Source organism: Canis aureus, chromosome 4 (genome assembly GCF_053574225.1).
Source record: "Canis aureus isolate CA01 chromosome 4, VMU_Caureus_v.1.0, whole genome shotgun sequence".
NCBI classification, from domain to species: domain Eukaryota; kingdom Metazoa; phylum Chordata; class Mammalia; order Carnivora; family Canidae; genus Canis; species Canis aureus.
This window is the reverse complement of record NC_135614.1, coordinates 57,274,849-57,293,236: the sequence shown is the minus strand read 5'-3', so window position 1 is coordinate 57,293,236 and position 18,388 is coordinate 57,274,849. Positions and strand designations below refer to the sequence as shown.

The 18,388-nt window shown below is 44.9% G+C and overlaps 1 protein-coding gene across 12 annotated transcripts in view; it reads left to right on the top strand.

Moving 5' to 3' along the window:
• The window catches only part of GALNT10 (polypeptide N-acetylgalactosaminyltransferase 10), a 216,131-nt gene that overhangs the window by 38,047 nt on the left and 159,696 nt on the right, over positions 1-18,388 (top strand). The gene's annotated exons all lie outside the window — the stretch shown is intronic.

Genomic DNA, 18,388 nt, shown 5'->3' with positions numbered 1-18,388 from the left:
CAGGGTAAACCAAAGTTAAGTGACTAAAGTTAATCCAAATTGCAGTTGCCACTCTTTCTGGAACCCAGACCAGCACTGGGGTTTGGTGTAGCTTAGGAGGAGGGACAGAATCAACATTTGATAAATAAAGGGAAGCCAGGCTCATCTGACATCTTTTTATGCACATGTCTTCTCAGATAAGGCCAGGCTCACACCAGGCAGGGCAGGCAGTGGCAGCTCCTGAGGGCCTGCCACTAACCAGCCTTGTAAATCTCCGGGTTGGCTTTTCTTTATTTGTAGATGAAGGGGAGGGGCTGGATCTGTGATTCCCACTCACTGGTCCACAGACTCGGTCCAGTTGTTAAAATGGCCACCAGTCCAAGGTAAAATGAAAAGAGAAAAATGAGGGGAGAGCAGCAAGTTTTGTCAAAAAGCTCAGTGTGATTCTGATCCTGGGTGGACAGCTTTCCAACTTGGTATAATATGTCCTTCATTTTATGAAATATGTCCTTATATATCCTTTATTTTGTGAAATGATAGCAGTATGTTGTCTTCTTTGTTGTTTTGAATGTAGTTATTGGACGGAACACAAAGCTGACAACATTGTCTCTTTCGAACATTTTTTGAAGGGGGTGCTGGGGGGAATCGCTTCAAGTTGATTGAATTCAGAAGTCAGAAAACTGCCAGGTTAGGTGACTTTGAAATTAAACAGCTTTAGCTTTTCCAGTGGGTGGAGTAGAGATGGGGAGAGATGACTTTCCCCTTTCTTATTAGCTGTAAAGTTTGGGTTTTGATTAATTTCATTTTTGGTTTTATTATTATACCGTGAGCATATTAAAATGATAGTGAAGCCCGCTCCCCAGGAGGAATGAAGTCATTGTGGGGCAGCATCTTGGTCCAGTGTGTCAAGGTCATGCACGTTATCTAGGTCCTGGGTTTAGTAGGAGCCTTATTGCTGGCATCTCTCTGCGCCTATACACCTTTAGGCTCTCTGGGATACAGAAGAGTCATTTGACACTTGCATGCTTGCCTTTGCTGAATCCTAGAAAACCTGGTTCTTGTGCCCATCAGCTTTTCTGCACAGGATTCTGGGTACATTGGGTTGTGGATTAGCTTTACCCCAGAGATCCTGTTAATTCACATTCCCTTGCAGTTTGTCAGCTCAAAGAAGTGCTACAGACCTGGGCACCTCTCTGAGCTCTTGGGACAGAGAGCCAGAGGGCTCAGCAAACAACACGGCGACCTATGAGTATCTTCAAGGCAGTGAGAAGAAACTGAAGGAAAACTATTTTAAGCAGATTTTTATAAAAATTGACAGTATTAAAAAGCAAATCATGGGTGAATTTAAGGCCTAGCCCCATCTCTGATTGCTTGTGGCTTCAGGCGAGCCACTTAATTTTTCTGGGCCTCTTATTTTCATCTGTGATAAAAATAGAAGGCTATTATCTGTCCTGCATTTATTTGATTATGGTAAGCTTATTTGGCAAATGTATATAATTTGGTTATTATAAATGAGTTACCGTGGGCTTTGACAATGGTCAAATGCAAATAAGCTCTATTTATTTATCCAGAGTATTTATTACTAAGTACCTGGCATGTGCTGGGCATAGTTCTGTGGAATGGGGTATGCTGGTGAGAAAACCGACCCTGCCTTCAGGAAGCTTACCTTCTAGTGAAAGAAACAGACAGGAAAACACATTAAGAAGACAGTGATGACCGGCGCTGTCAGGAAATGAACCAGCTGGTGTAAGAGTCAGGGGAGGGAGTTCAAGGAAGTCTCTGTGCAGAGACGATGGTCAGGGTGTGACCTGAAGGTGGGAAGGAGCCAGGGCAGGAATGTCCAGGCAGAAGGAACAGCAGGTACAGGTGCTCTGAGGCCACAGAGAGCCGGCGTGCTTGAAGATGAGACAGGATTGCATTGTGGCCTGAGTGCTGGGACTCGTAACAGGCTTCACGGTTGACTTCAGAAGTAACTGAAGTGGAGTAACTTCCCCTTCATTTCATACTTTTCTTCCTATTTTTCAAACTCCTTTGTCTTGGGGAATAAAAATTAATTTACAGATGTGTACAAGATTTTAAAATCATTCCTAAAAATACCTTTCGAGTCTAGAAGGGAGAATACAGCATAATAGAGCGTGGGCCATGGAACCAGTTGTCCCTTGCGTTCTCATTAGTTCTCTGTCACTTAGCGGCTCTCTGACTTTGCACAAGTGACTCCGCCTTTTTGAGCCTCAGTTTCCTTATCTGGAAAATGAATAATAAACTCCAAGCTCCATGCCTCAGAGGATTATTATGAAAATAAGATTTTTTTTTTTTTAAAGGCAGTGATAAATGTGAACATGCTTGGGATGTTTAAAGAGTGTGGTCAATGGCAAAGAGGATGTCTTGACTCCAGATTGCCTCTTTGCATCCTGGGCTTGTTTGGCTGTCTATAATTGGAGACCTTCAGACAAGGTTTGCCATGGTTCGGTTGAATCAGTGTTCGCTTGCAGGGGGCGATGCCTGTGCCAGGGCCATGTCCTTCGAGTGCAGCAGCAGTAGTATTACAAGGAAATAAATGAATTATAAATGAAGGGCTTCGAAGTCTGGCTGCTCCCGCAAGATTTCCGTGCATAGGAAACTCAGTGGAAAGGAATGGCCTCCCCAAGCTGTGTCTGCAGGGCGAGGTGGACGCGCTGCAGGTGGCACTGGCAGAGCAAGGCTCTAGTCTCTCTGACTGGCCCCAAGGGGTGGAAGCCTCGTGCTTGCCTAGAGGCAAGCAGACCATCCCGCAGAGGTGTGGCTTGTCTGAGTGAAGCTTAGGCTGTGAGGGGCTGCACAGTTAGGTTTGGGATGGGCGACTGGCTGGTCTTGGGAGGAAGATGCGCTCCATGGTAAGAAGCTTAGATTTTATCCCAATGGCAGTGGGAAGCTGTTGGAGGGTTCACACAGTCAGGTTTGCATTCTTCCAGGGTCACTGCAGCTGCTCTCTAGAGACTGGTCAGGAGGGGATGGGGATGCCAGTAGGACAGCCATCTGGGAGGCTGTGAAGTCCAGGCAGGAATGTTGGAGAGAAGTAGACACATCCAAGGGTACCGGGATGTGTCTTAAAATTTGCAAAAGCGAGATGGTTTAACCACACCCACTTAAGACCTCTGTCTCTCCCAACTCTGATTTCCCTTCTTGTTGGATGATGTTGGGGTGGCCACAGGCATTTTTAGGGTTGTCCAGTGGGAAAGTTGAACTGGAACTACATCTGGCAGCATGTTAAAAATACATGGTGTGCATGCCTTAATTTCATCTCCTTTTTTCCTAAAGATCCTCTTCTTACCCTCACCCCTAAAACATAAACTGTAGGTCCCACAGAACTGGATCTGCCCTTTGTAGTGACTATGATTTTTCCTATCTGTGGGCCTTTGTGGCTGGCATTGGTTGCAGGACCCTAGCAACTTTGCTCCAGGTGGATGGAAGGCATATGAGGCTGTAAGAGCCATCTGCAGATATCAAAAGGCTGGCATAGAGATTGCTGTGTATACTCCTTTTTCTCTCTGTAGTGTGTGATGTGGGCAGAGAAATGATTTGTTTACTCTATGCCATTGTTCTAAGCATTTCATGTAGTGACTCGTTTAATTCTCAGAAACAAGTTTATGAACTAGAGATTTTTACCTCTGTTTTACGCATGAGGCTAATACTGGTTAGTAAGTGGGATCCAAACCCATGGAGTTCGTCATTAGAATCAGACCACATGGACTGTGACTAGTGCAGTTGCTCAGAGTCCCATTCTTTAGAGGCCTTGCATTAGGTTGATTGCTCTGCTGTTGCCGTTTAAAAATCCTTAATACTTTTTGAACAAGGATCCCTGTGTTTTTGTTTTGCATTGGGTCTTACAAAGAGATATCATCAGTTCTGGTCAGGGTCCATGCTCTTAACCTCTCACTTCCTTATTCTGGAGATAGAATATGGAACACGGTGCCTCCATAGGTAGTGAGTTCCCCATCCTTGGAGGTATTCAAGCAGAGGCTGGCTGACCCTTTGGCAGAAATACTTTAGAAGGGACCTAAGTGCCAATAGTGAGAAAGGGGTTGGAGGCAGATTGAAGTAGACAACATTTAGTCTCTGAGGTCCCCTGAGCCCTGACAGTCTATGATTCTGTAACTTTCCCTTCGATGGCTTCACAAAAGTCACACAAAAGAGGAAACAGGGCCTGAAGGAAATGTCTGATGCATACATAGCATTTTGTGAAAAAGTGGGACAGTTCCCAAAGGAAAGAAATCTGTAGAAGGACAGAACCTGGAAACATTTCCGTAGGCAGCTGGCAGTGGCAGCCTCACAGGCTAGCACAGGCCCCCTGCTCTTCCTCACTCTTAGCAGAAATGTCCCCACCCAGATGCAGATAAGTCAGATGAGTATGAAATGGGGAAGCTTCGTGGTCTCGGTGAGCGCGCAGGTTGTACGCACGGATCCCTGGCCGCAGCAATGGCTGTGAACGCTGAGCTCAGGAGGTCGTTAGTCCTCTGAGGCTGCCCTATCTGCAGTCTTTCTCTGCCACCTGCAGATAGAAACATTGGTCGCGGCTTCAGTGCCACGAGGACGTTGGGGAGTCCCCGGGAGTTCTCAGCCCGTGTTTTCTGCAGCCCTGGGTTGTGTATATGTGTCGTGGCCGTGTCATTGACTCTCAGATCTGGGACCCTGAGCAAGTTACTTATTCCCTCCTGAACCTCAGTCTCTGCCTCTGTGAAGGGGACATGGGGGAATGCACAGTAGCACTCTTCCTGATAAAGCTGATCTGGTATCTTCACTAAGAACACCACTTATACAGTACCTCGGGCTTTTCAAGGAGCTTTGCACATATGTGATCCCACCAACTTGTCCTAACAGCCAGAAAGTGATATTGCCATCATTTCCTTGATGTGGGAACTGAGGTTAAAAAGTCAGGCCTGGAAGTTTACGGTTCCATCATAATAGGGACCCTTCTACAAGTTTGTCCTTTTGTTCGGTATGCTGGTGACAGGTTCATGAGATCTGTTGTTTGCGTCATCCACGGACCTCCCTGGGTGCACAGTGACATTCTGCTGAGGTCAGGGCGCCCCTGGCATGCTTCGTGTCAACTCTGCTTTGGCTGGGAGGGAGACTGAGAGGGTCATCTAGACCATGAGCCCGCAAGCTCCAATCTGTCACTCACCAGCCAGGGACGTGACCTGGGACAGATGACCTGACCTCTTGGAACCTGCATTATCACATGTGTGAAATAAGGACAGTTGTAGCATCTACCACATGGAACGTTTGAGAGAATTCAGTGAGATAATCCCCGTAAAATGCTCAGCCCAGTTCCTGACCCGATCCGTCTTCCCTGTCATCGTTACTATTATTATCATCATTAGCATTTTCACACTAAACGTATCCATCTTCAAATGAGCCACTTTCCATATTTTGGCCATTATGCATTAAACGCATTTTTAATAAACTCGTTTTAGGCTTGAAATGGTTTAGGCTCTTCTCGTTTTCTTTTCAGCATCTGTTAGAAGTATTTTTAAAAGCTCTGTCTGAATTCACAGGGAGCCCCTGTAAATCCACTTGAAAGCGGATCTCATCACTAAAAACCCACAAAACACCTCTGTGAGAATGGAGGAGTCGGGCTGTAATTTATGGCGTCCACTTCTTGCTGCCATTTGGCATTTTGCAAACTGCCACTGCCATTAGCCGTCACTTTTGAGTATTTATGATCTTGCGGTTGAAGCACTTTGATTCTCATAACAGAAACAGGGTCACATTTAGAAAATGTACCCTACGCCGAGCTGGAAAATGAGATCCCCCAGGGTGGCTGATGGATGGGGCCGCACAGGGAAGTGTGCCCTGCCAGCTAGGCTGAGCTGTGCCCTTTCCCTACACCCCGCTTGGAAGCTGCCTTTGTGTCTCAGGCCTTAGCCTGCCAGGCCTGGGCTTTCTGCTTGGCAATGGCCAGGGGCCTGGGGCAAAAAGACGTGTAGCTAAATACCACACTGTTTTCCACATGGATGCTCTTTACAGCCATGAGGTTGGCAAAGATAGAGCTAGAATTTGGCAGGAATTCCTCCATAGTCCTAAACTGGTTCTTTGTGTCCCAGGTAGTAGGGTGACTTTTGGATATTGCAATTGAAGAAGCAGGAGTGAAGTATGACACCAACATACTAAACTGGCAATAGGCAAGACAACTGTGCCCTACTTCAGGCCTCAGTTTTTCCTCTGCTGAATGGGAGGATTTGGTCTTGGTGAGCTCTGAGGACCATTCTTCCAGCCCTTTGGAATTTCTTGGTTCCCATGAGATGCTTGGCTACCAAATTATATAGGATTTTGGGGCAATAGAGGTTGAGGGTTTTCAGAGGAGGGAGGAAATTGCATCTAAGTTGCAATTTAAAAAAAATCAAGATATTTACTGTGTATGAAAAGGAGTACTGTCTCCATCATTCTATAATGTGTGTGATGAGAACCTATCTGCCAGGGGAGCCTATAAGAACTTAGATGGGTCCCTTCTCCTCCTAGACCCATTTCACTCTCTGTGATATCCCTCCAGGATGCCACATTGAACTAAATTGTGCCTCTTGGCTAGGACGGTTTCTTAGACTTCCCTTGTTTCTGATGACCTTGACAGTTTTGAGGAGTCCTAGTGAGTATTTTGTGGACTCTACTGGGACTTGTCTGATGTTTTTCTGCTGTTTTTAGACAGGAGTTATAGGCTTGTGGGAGGAAGACCACAGATCAAGTACCATTCTCATTGCTTCATACCAAGGGCACAGACCATTAACATAACTTAGTGCTTTGACTTTGACCTTGATCACGTGGCCGAGATAGCATTTGTCCGATTTTTCTACTCTGAAGTTACTCCTTTTTACACTGTTCTCTAGAGAGCAGTCACCAGGCGCTCCCTCACCCTCCTTTTTGGGGGTCATTTATTTGTTCCATTACCCGTTATTAACTACTGCCTATGTGCCTTGCACAGGGTTGACCAGGAAAGTAGAGGCATGTAAGGATGTGGCCTCTGCCCTCAGGGAATTCGAGGTCTAGAAGGCAAGGCCAGAAAGTAGGCTTGCAGTCACAAGACCTGTGGTTAGTGCAGCGAGAAGTTTCCACAAGAGCACAAAGGAAGTCCCCTCACACCACGCTTTCCTCTTCTATGTTTTTGTGCTTTAAGTGAATTTTCCCAATGCCTTCCATTTCCTTCAACCATAAAATTTTAAAAGTTATAAAAAAAAGAGGCTAGTTTATTTCCTTTCCACATTTACCCCATGACTCCTAGATGTTATTATTGTCTTAAGCATTTGCATAGCACTTTCCATGTTGAAAGCATTTTTAGTCATTAATTAGTAATCCACATTAATATGCAGATTGAATTAATCTATTTCAGGCAGAAGTTTGTCTTTTAGAAACAAAGTAGCTTAAGTGTTCCTCCTCCCCACCTGCACCCTCTGTGTCTCCCCCACCCCCTGCACTTTACCCTGATCGTTATTAGGATTATTGCTGTGATTAGTAAATGCTGATGGGGTGCCGCAAGTGTGCGCGGTGCTTGGAGGAACTCTGGGGAGGGTGCGTCCCTGTGCTCTGGGCTGGGAGCTGCACACAGCCTGCCTTGGGGGATTCATTAGCACTCGGAAACTGAAATTGGCCTCATAAATAGTCATCCTCAGGAAACGGTTTCGGCTCTCCTGTTTTTATTTTAGTTGCACTAAGCTGAATTCCTCCTTGGCTCTGTTATTGTCTGAGGAGGTTGGCTTTTACCTTCAGAAAAAAAAATGTATCTTCCATAATAAAACTACCATTTATTGAGCTCTTACTATGTACTGGTGGCTCAGCATACTTTATATTTGATTCACAACAGCCTCCTGGGAGAGGTTCTTTTGTTTTCCTCCTTGCAGAGATGAGGCTGAGGAGTCTCAGTGAGGTGAAATCTCAAGGCTGGTAAATGTCAGAGCTGGGATTTGAACCTATAACTGTAGGGTTCTAAAGCCCTCCCTCTTTTTTTTTTTTTTTTTTTTTTTTTTTTAAGATTTTACTTATTTATTTGAAAGAGAGTAAGAGAGAGAGCGCAAAAGCCAGGGAAGAGACAGAAGAGAGGGAGAAGCAGACTCCCCGCTGAGCAGGGAGCTGGCCATGAGGCTCCATCCCAGGACCGTGGGGTCAGGACTGAGCCGAAGGCAGCTGCCTAACCAACTGAGCCACCCAGGTGCCCTGAAAGCCCTCCCTCTTAATGCCGTTTTGAGTCTTCCTGGTCCCACTGCCTACTCTTCCCTGTGCCATCACGCCCTGACCCTTCTCATTGGTCTCAGGTTAGCCAGAAGGCTTTCTGAAGGTATTTCGTTTCTGCCTCATTGGAACTCTGCAGGGTAGGCACTGTTTTCATCCCCATTTTAATTTATTTATCCCCATGTTAGAGGTGAAACCAGCTCAGGAGCCCTCTGCTGGAACAGAGGAGGTTCTCTTTCCTCCCTTCCACCTTCCTGCCTTTCTGTGCACAGCTCAGAATCAACACCCTGGACAGGAAAGGTCTCCGGCAGCAGCAGCCATCTGTTGAACAGCTTTTATTGGCCATTGCTGGGGTCTCTGATATAAATGTCCCAGCCCTGTCCTCAAGGAGCTCACGTTCCAGTACAGGGACAGAGCACCTTGCGTTGTACATGTCCCATTAATTGGGCCCTTCTGGCTTTGCTGTAATAGATGGCTGTGTTTTAATAAACAGTTACTATGTGCCAGGTCTCTGCTCAGAGATTAATAGCCCTGGCTCTTGTTCATTCCTCCTACCCTCCGTAGGAGATGAGTTTGTTGGAGTCCCCATTTAACAGGTGAGGAAACTGAAGGTCAGAGAAGACTGAATTGCTTCAAGGAGAGACTCTTAGGACGAGGCAGAGCTGCTATGCAAACCCAGATCTGTGTGAATCCAGAGGCCCCCTTCTGAGTTACCTCGACTGCTTCCCTCCAAGTATGTCCTCTGTGTGTATCTGTGTAAGCTAATGCTTATCATTTATTGGGCATAGGATTAGGTCAGTGAGGGACACCATGCTGAACGGGATGCCATCCCTGTCCTTATGAGCCCGCAGGCTGGTGGGGTGACAGACACAAAAGTAATCCTCAAATGCAACCAACTGAGGTACTTCCTGGTGCTGGGTGACCTTGGGCAAGTCTCTTGGGTTCTCTTAGCATCTTTCCTCCCCTGTAAACAGTAAGAAGTATCTCACAGGGTTATGATAAGGCCTGGAAGAAAGAAAGTAGGTACAGTATTTGGTATGTGGTGGGTCCAGTAAGTGGCAGGCGGCACTTAAACACAGATGTGTTAGTGAGACCCTAATCACAGGTCAGAGTCCTCAATAAGGGTCCATTTGACACAATTTTGGGGACCTCTCAGTCTGTCAGGTATAGATCTATAAGGAGATGTTTCAATGCTGAAGAACATGGACCATTTCCCATAGTTTTTGTATGTGTGTCCTGGGTGGAGCGTGAATCTCCCTACGTGGAAGATATATACATAACACCTAATAAATGCTTCCTGATTGAATGAAAACAACAGTTTCTGTGTTGCAGCTTGTGAACAGTCTGGGAAATGGGTAAGAGTCACATGGGGGTGGCTGTAAGTACCTGATCTAGCAATTTTGAGTGTCACCAGGAGTCTAGTTCCTTGAGTGAGGAAAGGGAAATTCAAGGCCAGGCACACTGAGGCCTACAAAACCCAGGAGAAGATGCTGTGTCACTGTGGTGTGTAGCAGGGTGAGACCTGGGGCTGACTTCTCTCCGCTCCTTGCCAGCTGAGTGACCTGGGGCAAGATAATGGCAGAGTCTCAAGTGTCCTGATCCTTAATTTTGGAGAAAAATACTTGCCTCACAAGGCTGTGGAGATCAAATAAGATAATGCTTGGAATGCATTTAGCACAGCTATGTGGTGCAGGGCAGAGCTTAAATGCTCAGTAAATGGCTAGAGGTGTTACTTTGAGGGGCTCCTTGCCAAGATTTGAGCTGCACAGACTTCTGCCTCATGGTTGGTCTGCTTTGGATACCTGTCATTCTTGCTTTTGACTGAGGTTCTTTCTGGAAATGCCCATGGAAGGAATGTGTTCCTGCCAGTTACATGAGGCTCCTCTGGAGAGGCCCCATTCCAACCCATTCCTGAGGAGTATGAGTTTGGAGTTTGGCAGTTCCTTGGAATGCTGGGGCCCCAGCTGGGGAGCAGAGCTGCAGGAACCATCGGCCCAGAGTCCCTGGAATGTGGGAAGAGACATTTGGTGGGAGATAGAGAATATTGGAGAATGCTACAAAATACAGATAAGCACAGACACAAAAAGATAATCCCCAGTGATTATGACCTTCCAGAGATAACCACTACAGTCACTTTAGTATATCTATCTATCCACTCATGTTTTGTGGTCGTTGTTGTTATGTGTCTTAATTTGGGCTGCTACAACAAAATACCACAGACTGCGTAGTTTATAAACAACAGAAATTTATTGCTCGCAGTTCCAGAGGCTGGAAGTCCATGATCAGGGCGCCAGCATAGTCAGGTTCTGGTGAAGGCCTCTTGCACATTGCAGACTGCCAATTTTGACTTCTCATTGTCTCCTCAAATAGAAAGACAACTGATGTGATGGTATTTGGAGGGAGGGCCTTTGAGAGGTAATTAGGTCATGAAGTTTGCACTCTCTTGAATGAGTTAATGCCTTTCTTAAAATGTTGTTAGACAGCAGTAATCTTTTTCCAAAGGATCTTTGAGAACACATAGTAACAATAATTTTTTTGTTGAGTACTTACTTACTCTGTGGAGTCACTATTTAGGGAATTAACTGTATTAACTATTTGAATCCTCACGATGACCTCATAAGGTAGAACTACTGTTGTCTTTATTTTACAGATGAGAAAAATGAGACACAGTGGCAGAGTGGTTAAACAGTTTGCTCAAGGTCACACAGCTACTAGTGAAAGAACCAGGAATCAAAGCCAGGCAGACCGATTCTGGCTGTGTATTATTAACCATTATGCAATATTGCCTCCTTTGAATGAATCTCAAAGACAGGGGAAGTTGTTTATAGGGGAAGGTGCTGAAGCCTCCAGGAACACCCAGGTTCTGGCACACGGTCCTAAGTTAGCACCTGGATGGAGACAGGGAGAGTCATGTCATGTGTTCAGTGAATACTGTATTATCTGTCTCCCATGTGAACTGCAAAGTGCTCAGAAGGGAGTGAGGATAGAAAGCAAGAGAGTCATCCCTGTTTTCTCATGAGTGGCTGTTAAATTTCTGAAACGTTCAAGCTCTGAGCTCTAACGGGTGTTTAGAAAGCTTCTAGTTCATCACCGTGGTTTCATGGATGAGGGTCAGAGGCCCAAGAAGGGAAGGGCTTGCCAAGGTCACCCTGTGAGTGAGTGACAGTGCCAGGAACTAGAAGCCAAGCCTCCAGCCCAGTGCTCAGACCATGACTGACTGCAAGCTCTTAGTTTTCATTGCCACATTCCACACCAGTTGGGGATGAGAAGGCTCGTTTTCTCCTAAACCCAGGGCTTTGCCCATGCTGGGAACTGAATGACCGCCTGGTGATGGATGGATTACATTGTGACATATCATTTGCACAGCCTGCTTTACTCATTGCATAATCACAGCCACATTTGTACAGAGAATCATTCCAACCTGCTGTGAAAATGAGATGGGATTCCAACCCCGGAAAGGCTTTCCTGAGGAACATCAGAGCAGGTTTGTTCTGTGAGCCCAGAGGGCAGTGCTGGGACTGTCAAAATTGGGGGAGTTCAGTGTTTATCCATTTAATAAGTAAGTTTAGAGTACCTCCTCTGTGCCAGGGAGGGTGATAATCTAGCAGTCAATAAGGATGGCAGATGTGAAAACATATAAGCCCAGTAAGGTAGAACAGATGCTGGGAGGGAAGCAGGTGCAGCAGCAGAGAGGGCACACGCAGGGGTAGTCACGGCTACCTGAGAACAAGAGTTCAAGCAGGCACCAGCTCTTGGATATATCTGGAAAGATGAATGTGGATTTGCCAGGCAGAGGGGGACCAGGCACTCCTGGTGTGAAAAGGCCACAGTGTTTGTGGTCCCCAAAGTAATTAGGTGTAGAGCCTGGGAGGGGCCCAGAAGTAAAATCAACATAGGGGTGCCGATCATCAGGGGACTGGTGCTTTCTGCCCAGGAGCTAGAACTTGACCCCAAGGACCATGGGGAGCCACTGCAGAGATTCAGGAAGCTCACACAGCAGAATGAATGGCTGAGCTTTGCAATTTGAAAAGCTCATCATGTCATCCTGGAGAGCAGACCAGAGGCCAGAAGACCTATTTGAAGACTTGCGTGGTGGTGCAGGAGGATGAGATGAGGACCAGAACTACCACCACAGCAATGGGGATGAGCATGCAAAGACAAAGAAAAGAGGCCATATATGGGAATTGTCAAAGATACGGAGTCATCGTGACTCAGTTACCAGGTGGACATGGGGATGAGAGGGACAAGGTGATATGAACTATAGCAATGACAGCTGACATGCACTGCACACTTTGCTGTGTACCAGGCACAATGCTAAGCACCACCTGGGTTATCTTGTTTCATCCTCCCTGAAGGCGCTGTCCCTGTAAACTTGTTGTCCTCAAGTAACCGTTGAGGGAATTGGCTCAAAAAGGTTACAGCTTGCCCCCTATAACACAGAGAACAAGTCACATAGCTGGGGTTTGAATCTAGGCAGTCTGCCTCCCTGAGCCCCTGCTTTGAATTGCGCTGCCCCACGGTTGCTGGGGTTTCTGGCTTTGGTCATTAGATGAACGTGGACACTTTAATGCCAGCCATACAGAGGAGTCAGAAGGGAGAGGATACCCTCGTCTGATCATCCCATATTAGGACCGGAAGTGTTTTAGGCTCAGGGCTCAAATAAGTTTCTAGAATGTATGCAAAAATACTAAAAATGCTTAAGAAAGGTGTTGAAATAGCTCACCATAGGTTTGTATCTTTGCAGCTTTGCTTCCTTTTCTGATGCAATGGGAGAGGCACTAGATTGGGAGTCAGATCCAGCTTTTTGTGTAGCCTCTGTTGGTTTCCAGTCACATGATCCTGAGTAAGTCACTGAAGGCCCTTCTGCACTTACATAATGAGGTTGTTGGTTTTGTCTTCGTGTACATGGAGGTTACCTGGAGAGCTTGTTAAAACAGATTTCTGGGACCTACCCCCAGAGCAGTGATTGAGTTGGCTTGGGGTGGGGCCTGAGAATTTGTATTTCAGGGAGATGCTGATGCTGCCAGACTGGGAGCTACCCTTCAAGCACCACTGCTGTAGGCGATCTCTCTTCCCTTTGAGCTTCAGGCCCCATTGTCATGGGTTGGAGCACACCAGGCAAATAAGTACCTGTATCAATACCAGAGGCTGTTCCAAGGCAAAGAGCATTAAACAAGTGACAGGTATGGCACTTTGAAATGATAACTAGATACAGTCCACCCTGCCCTCCCATCCTCTTCTATTCCTTTTCATCCTTTCCCCACCACCAGTGACCTCAAACCTAGCCCCTTCCCCAGAATAATTTGTTTCCCTGTGTGGTTGTTGGGATCGATGGGTCAGTAGAGGAATCCCACATGCCAGCTATTATTGGGGCCAAGACACCTGCCCTGAGCAGTTGATGAATTGAAGACAGCCAGGACAGGCACAGGCTCCTCAGACCTTAGGACTCAACCATTTTTCATAGAGCAGCCAACAGACCAACCTTCCACCTTGGTTGCAGTGGCTCCTGGTCTGACTATTGCTGTGGGGTGAGGAGAGGAAACGCTTCTCTCTCTTTCTTCCCCCAGATCACCTGTCTCGGCTTTCTTGGCCTTTAGGGGCGCATAAGGGAATATGTTGTTGTTGTTGTTGTTGTTGTTGTTGTTGTTGTTTTTCCTGACCACACTCCGGGCATGAGCAGCTTTGTGCCTCTCTATGACCCTGTGCCAGAGATCTGATGAAAAAATTTCAGGGAGACAAATGGAGATTACATGGAAATCAATCACACGCAGCTGGTGTTCTCTGCAGGCAACTGTTCAATTTTATTTCCTTTTCATTTTTCTCCCTGTTCCCTGGGATCAACTCCTTTAAGAGCTTGACACCAGCTAGAGTTGTGTGATTAAGTGGTAAACTTAAGCTGGCTGCTGGAACCTTCTGTTTCTACAGAGATTGTTCAGGGCAACCAATTGGGTCATACGTTCTCTGCACCACTGAGGGCATAGAGCCTATTTAAAGGCATTTTTTTTTTTTTTTTTTTTTTAGTCTTACTTATAAGGGTCTAGGTATGCCTTTTAAATTATTTTCCCCTAAAACCCATTTGTAATTTTGGATCCTTTGGGCTGCAAGTAATAGAAGACCCAATCATTTAAATGATACAGAGATTTATTATGTCATGTAAATAGAACCCTAGGAGAAGGACAACTGTGGGATTAATTAATTCAGTGGCTCAGCAACAGGATTTGAGATTTGTAGTCCTACCATCTTTGTGCTCTGCCATACTCAGCATGTTCTCCCAAGTTAAAGTTCCTCATTGTCCCCAGGTGGCTGCTGTAGCTTCAGACATTACACGTAGACACAGACACCTGCAGGATGGGTAATTGAACAAAATTGGAGTTCTGTTAGGAAGGAAGAAGGGGTTGGGGTGAGAAGTGACCACTGGGATGGCTCAATCCAGGTATCAGTCCTTATTCAGAAACATTTACTCTTTCTCTTCCTCCTAAGCTAATAACATCTTACATAGGCATAATGAGACTTCCACAGTATGCCCTCAACTACTTTTCTAGTTTTATTTCCTACTGTTCTTTGCACAGAGGCCTTGAGTAGCCAAACAGAACCACTTGCCTTTGCTGGAATGTGCCACATCTTCCATCTCTCCACTTGGCTTTGCTTAGGCTGTACCCTGTATCTGGAATACACTCTCTTTGTGATCCCTATCTTGATGCAAGACATGTCAAGGACAGAGATAGATATAGCCCCTTTCTTTTCTCTCTCCTGTTCCTATTTTTTAAAAACAACCTTTTTATTGTAAAATAAAATACAGGATACAGAAAACCATATAAAACAACTGCAAACTTAAAGAATTTATTTTAAGATGAATCCCCTTGCAACCACCACCAGCCAAAAAAATAAACTGTCGGCAGTTCCTCTAGAAACTCTTTCTTGTACCCTATCCAACCACCGTCCCTGAATGTGACCTAACACAGCAATCATGTCCTTCCATTTAGAAAATAGATTTATCCCCCAAATGTGCATCCCCAGTCATTCAATCTTACCCATTTTAACACATGATGTTGTTTAAGCCTTTTAAGCTACAGGTTCCTCCACCAGTTCTTTCTTTTCCTTATAATTTGTCTTTTGAAGAACCCAGACCCATCAGTCTAGACGTTGCTGATCGTACATTCACGGTTCAGATTAACACCTTCCCCTGTTTTATTTTCTGCAAATTGGCAGCTGGATCCAGAGACTTTCTCAGACTGGTGTAGATCCCTCTGGCAAGAATGCAGGTGACACTGTGCTTCTTCATCAGAAGGCACATGACGTCTCTTGGCATCCTGATTCTATCATTTCTTCTTTACTTATTTGGTGGGAGTCTGTTCAAGTCACATGCCAAGTTTTCTGTGGCACAATCCCAGTAATCTTGATTGTTTTCTTTCTCTCTGATACGTTCAGATGTTTCAGATGCATCTGGTACATATCCTGCCCTTGACCTGAGGTCAGCCATTCCTATCAGAACTCTCTTGGTTTCTCTTAGTGTGAAATGGTATTTGAAGACCATCATGGGGGAATTAGAGATGCTCTTTGCTAGTGGACTTGCTCCTGGACTTTCCACTGGACAGAGTATAAACGTATAAATATGTATATTTTGATATTTTATTTACATTAAAGATCAAATAGCTCATGAATTCATCAATATATGTTTAATTTAAATTCAAAGCTGGAGGTTTTTTTTCTTTAGTACATGTTTATCTCCTTTCCTCACATGAAGAACCCTGGTTTTCAAGAATACAGGAGATAATGGAATTAAACTCTTTTGCCTTATTCCATACGACACACACAGCAAATGTTGGCATCATCACAATATAACATTGCTACCAATATGATTCCTTGAAACATTTTTTTTGCATGAACTTTCCCCACTCCCTCCCCTCAACTTGTCTTATAGTTGTCTTTTATTGTGCATACTACTCTTTCCCTCCTAACTCCCACTTAGTCTTGGTTCCATAGGTAACTGCATATTTAATGTTCACCATCAGTCCATATGTTGATATTTCTCCAGTCAGTTTGGTTGTCTATAAGAGACAAGCTTCTTCTATAGGTCATTCCTTAGGAAGACCTCATGGAAACAATATCTCTTGAGTTCTTGAATGTTGTAACAGTTGTGTCCTTTTTACTGGAAAGTCAGTTTTGCTGGATATAAAATTCTTGGTTCATATTTTCCTTCCTCGAGTATCTTGAATATGTTATTCCCGTTTCTTCTGTCATAAAGTGTTACTGTCAAAAAGTCTGCTGGTGATCTAATTTTCTGTCCCTTGTTGTACCTTGCCTTTTTGTTGATACCCAAAAGGATACTCCTTCCTTCCTCCTTTCCTTCCTAGTACATTTGCTGGATTGTGTCTTAGTGTTCATCATTCTAGACTGATATTCTTAGTTATGTGGTATGCTCTTTCTCTCTGTCATCTTTAATTAGTGAAGGAATCCTTCCCCAACTCATGCTTCTAACCCAACTAATTAATACCTGCTCAGTTGATTCTATTTTTGAACCAGTGTCTAGTAAGGAAAATCAGACCACCAAAATTGGCACAGACTCACCAACATACATTGGTTAATTATGTGAAGGAAATAGGTGACTATATCAAAATTTGGGCCTTGTAAGCATGGCAGATGGGGAAAAGAGCTCTTGGGTAAGCAGTTCCAATACTTGCTACAATAGTGAGTGTTGTGATTCATTAATGTCCCTCATAGGCATTGGGCAGAGATAATGATGAGTGCCCTGTATTTGTTGCACATGGTGCAACCCTCTACAGTTAAAAAAAAAAAAAAAATGCTTTCACATCTCTTGTCTCTACTATTATTTCAAAACTATCCTTGCCCTAAGCAGTTCAGGAACTATCATCCTTATTTTAGTAGTGACATGGAGACACAGAGAGTCAGATTGACTCACAGAATGTCACACAGCTAAGGATGACATCAGGGTTTCCTGACTGTGGATCTAGTATACCTTCTACTTTCCCATACTTCACACCTCTGTGGCTGGCTGAAAACCAGATTTCTTTTATTTTTTAGGAGAGGGACACTAAAAAGGAAGCTTGGGGGTTATTAAGGGTAGACCTTGTCAGTATCATAGTCTGGTCAAGACCTTGCCCTATAGGGAGCCTTTATTCCTCTTCCTGTTTCTCCCCCTGTTTTACCCTTTTCCCCCTCTTCAGCCTTCTCCAATGCTTCTTCAACAGCTTTATTATTGAGGTATAATTCACATACCACGGCCACTCTTTTTTTTTAATATAAATTTATTTTTTATTGGTGTTCAATTTGCCAACATATAGAATAACACCCAGTGCTCATCCCATCAAGCGCCCCTCTCAGTGCCTGTCACCCAGTCACCCCCATCCCCCGCCCACCTCCCCTTCCACCACCCCTAAGTCCGTTTCCCAGAGTTAGGAGTCTCTCATGTTCTGTCTCCCTTTCTGATATTTCCCACTCATTTTTCTCCTTTCCCCTTTATTCCCTTTCACTATTTTTTATATTCCCCAAATGAATGAGACCATATAATGTTTGTCCTTCTCCGATTGACTTATTTCACTTAGCATAATACCCTCCAGATCCATCCACGTCGAAGCAAATGGTGGGTATTTGTCATTTCTAATGGCTGAGTAATATTCCATTGTATACATAAACCACATCCTCTTTATCCATTCATCTTTCGATGGATACCGAGGCTCCTTCCACAGTTTGGCTATTGTGGACATTGCTGCTATAAACATCGGGGTGCAGGTGTCCTGGCATTTCATTGTATCTGTATCTTTGGGGTAAATGCCCAGCAGTGCAATTGCTGGGTCGTAGGGCAGATCTATTTTTAACTCTTTGAGGAACCTCCACACAGTTTTCCAGAGTGGCTGCACCAGTTCACATTCCCACCAACAGTGTAAGAGGGTTCCCTTTTCTCCGCATCCTCTCCAACATTTGTGGTTTCCTGCCTTCTTAATTTTCCCCATTCTCACTGGTGTGTGAGGTGGTATCTCATTGTGGTTTTGATTTGTATTTCCCTGATGGCAAGTGATGTGGAGCATTTTCTCATGTGCCTGTTGGCCATGTCTGTGTTTTCCTCTGTGAGATTTCTGTTCATGTCTTTTGCCCATTTCATGATTGGATTGTTTGTTTCTTTGCTTTTGAGTTTAAGAAGTTCTTTATAGATCTTGGAAACTAGCCCTTTATCTGATACGTCATTTGCAAATAT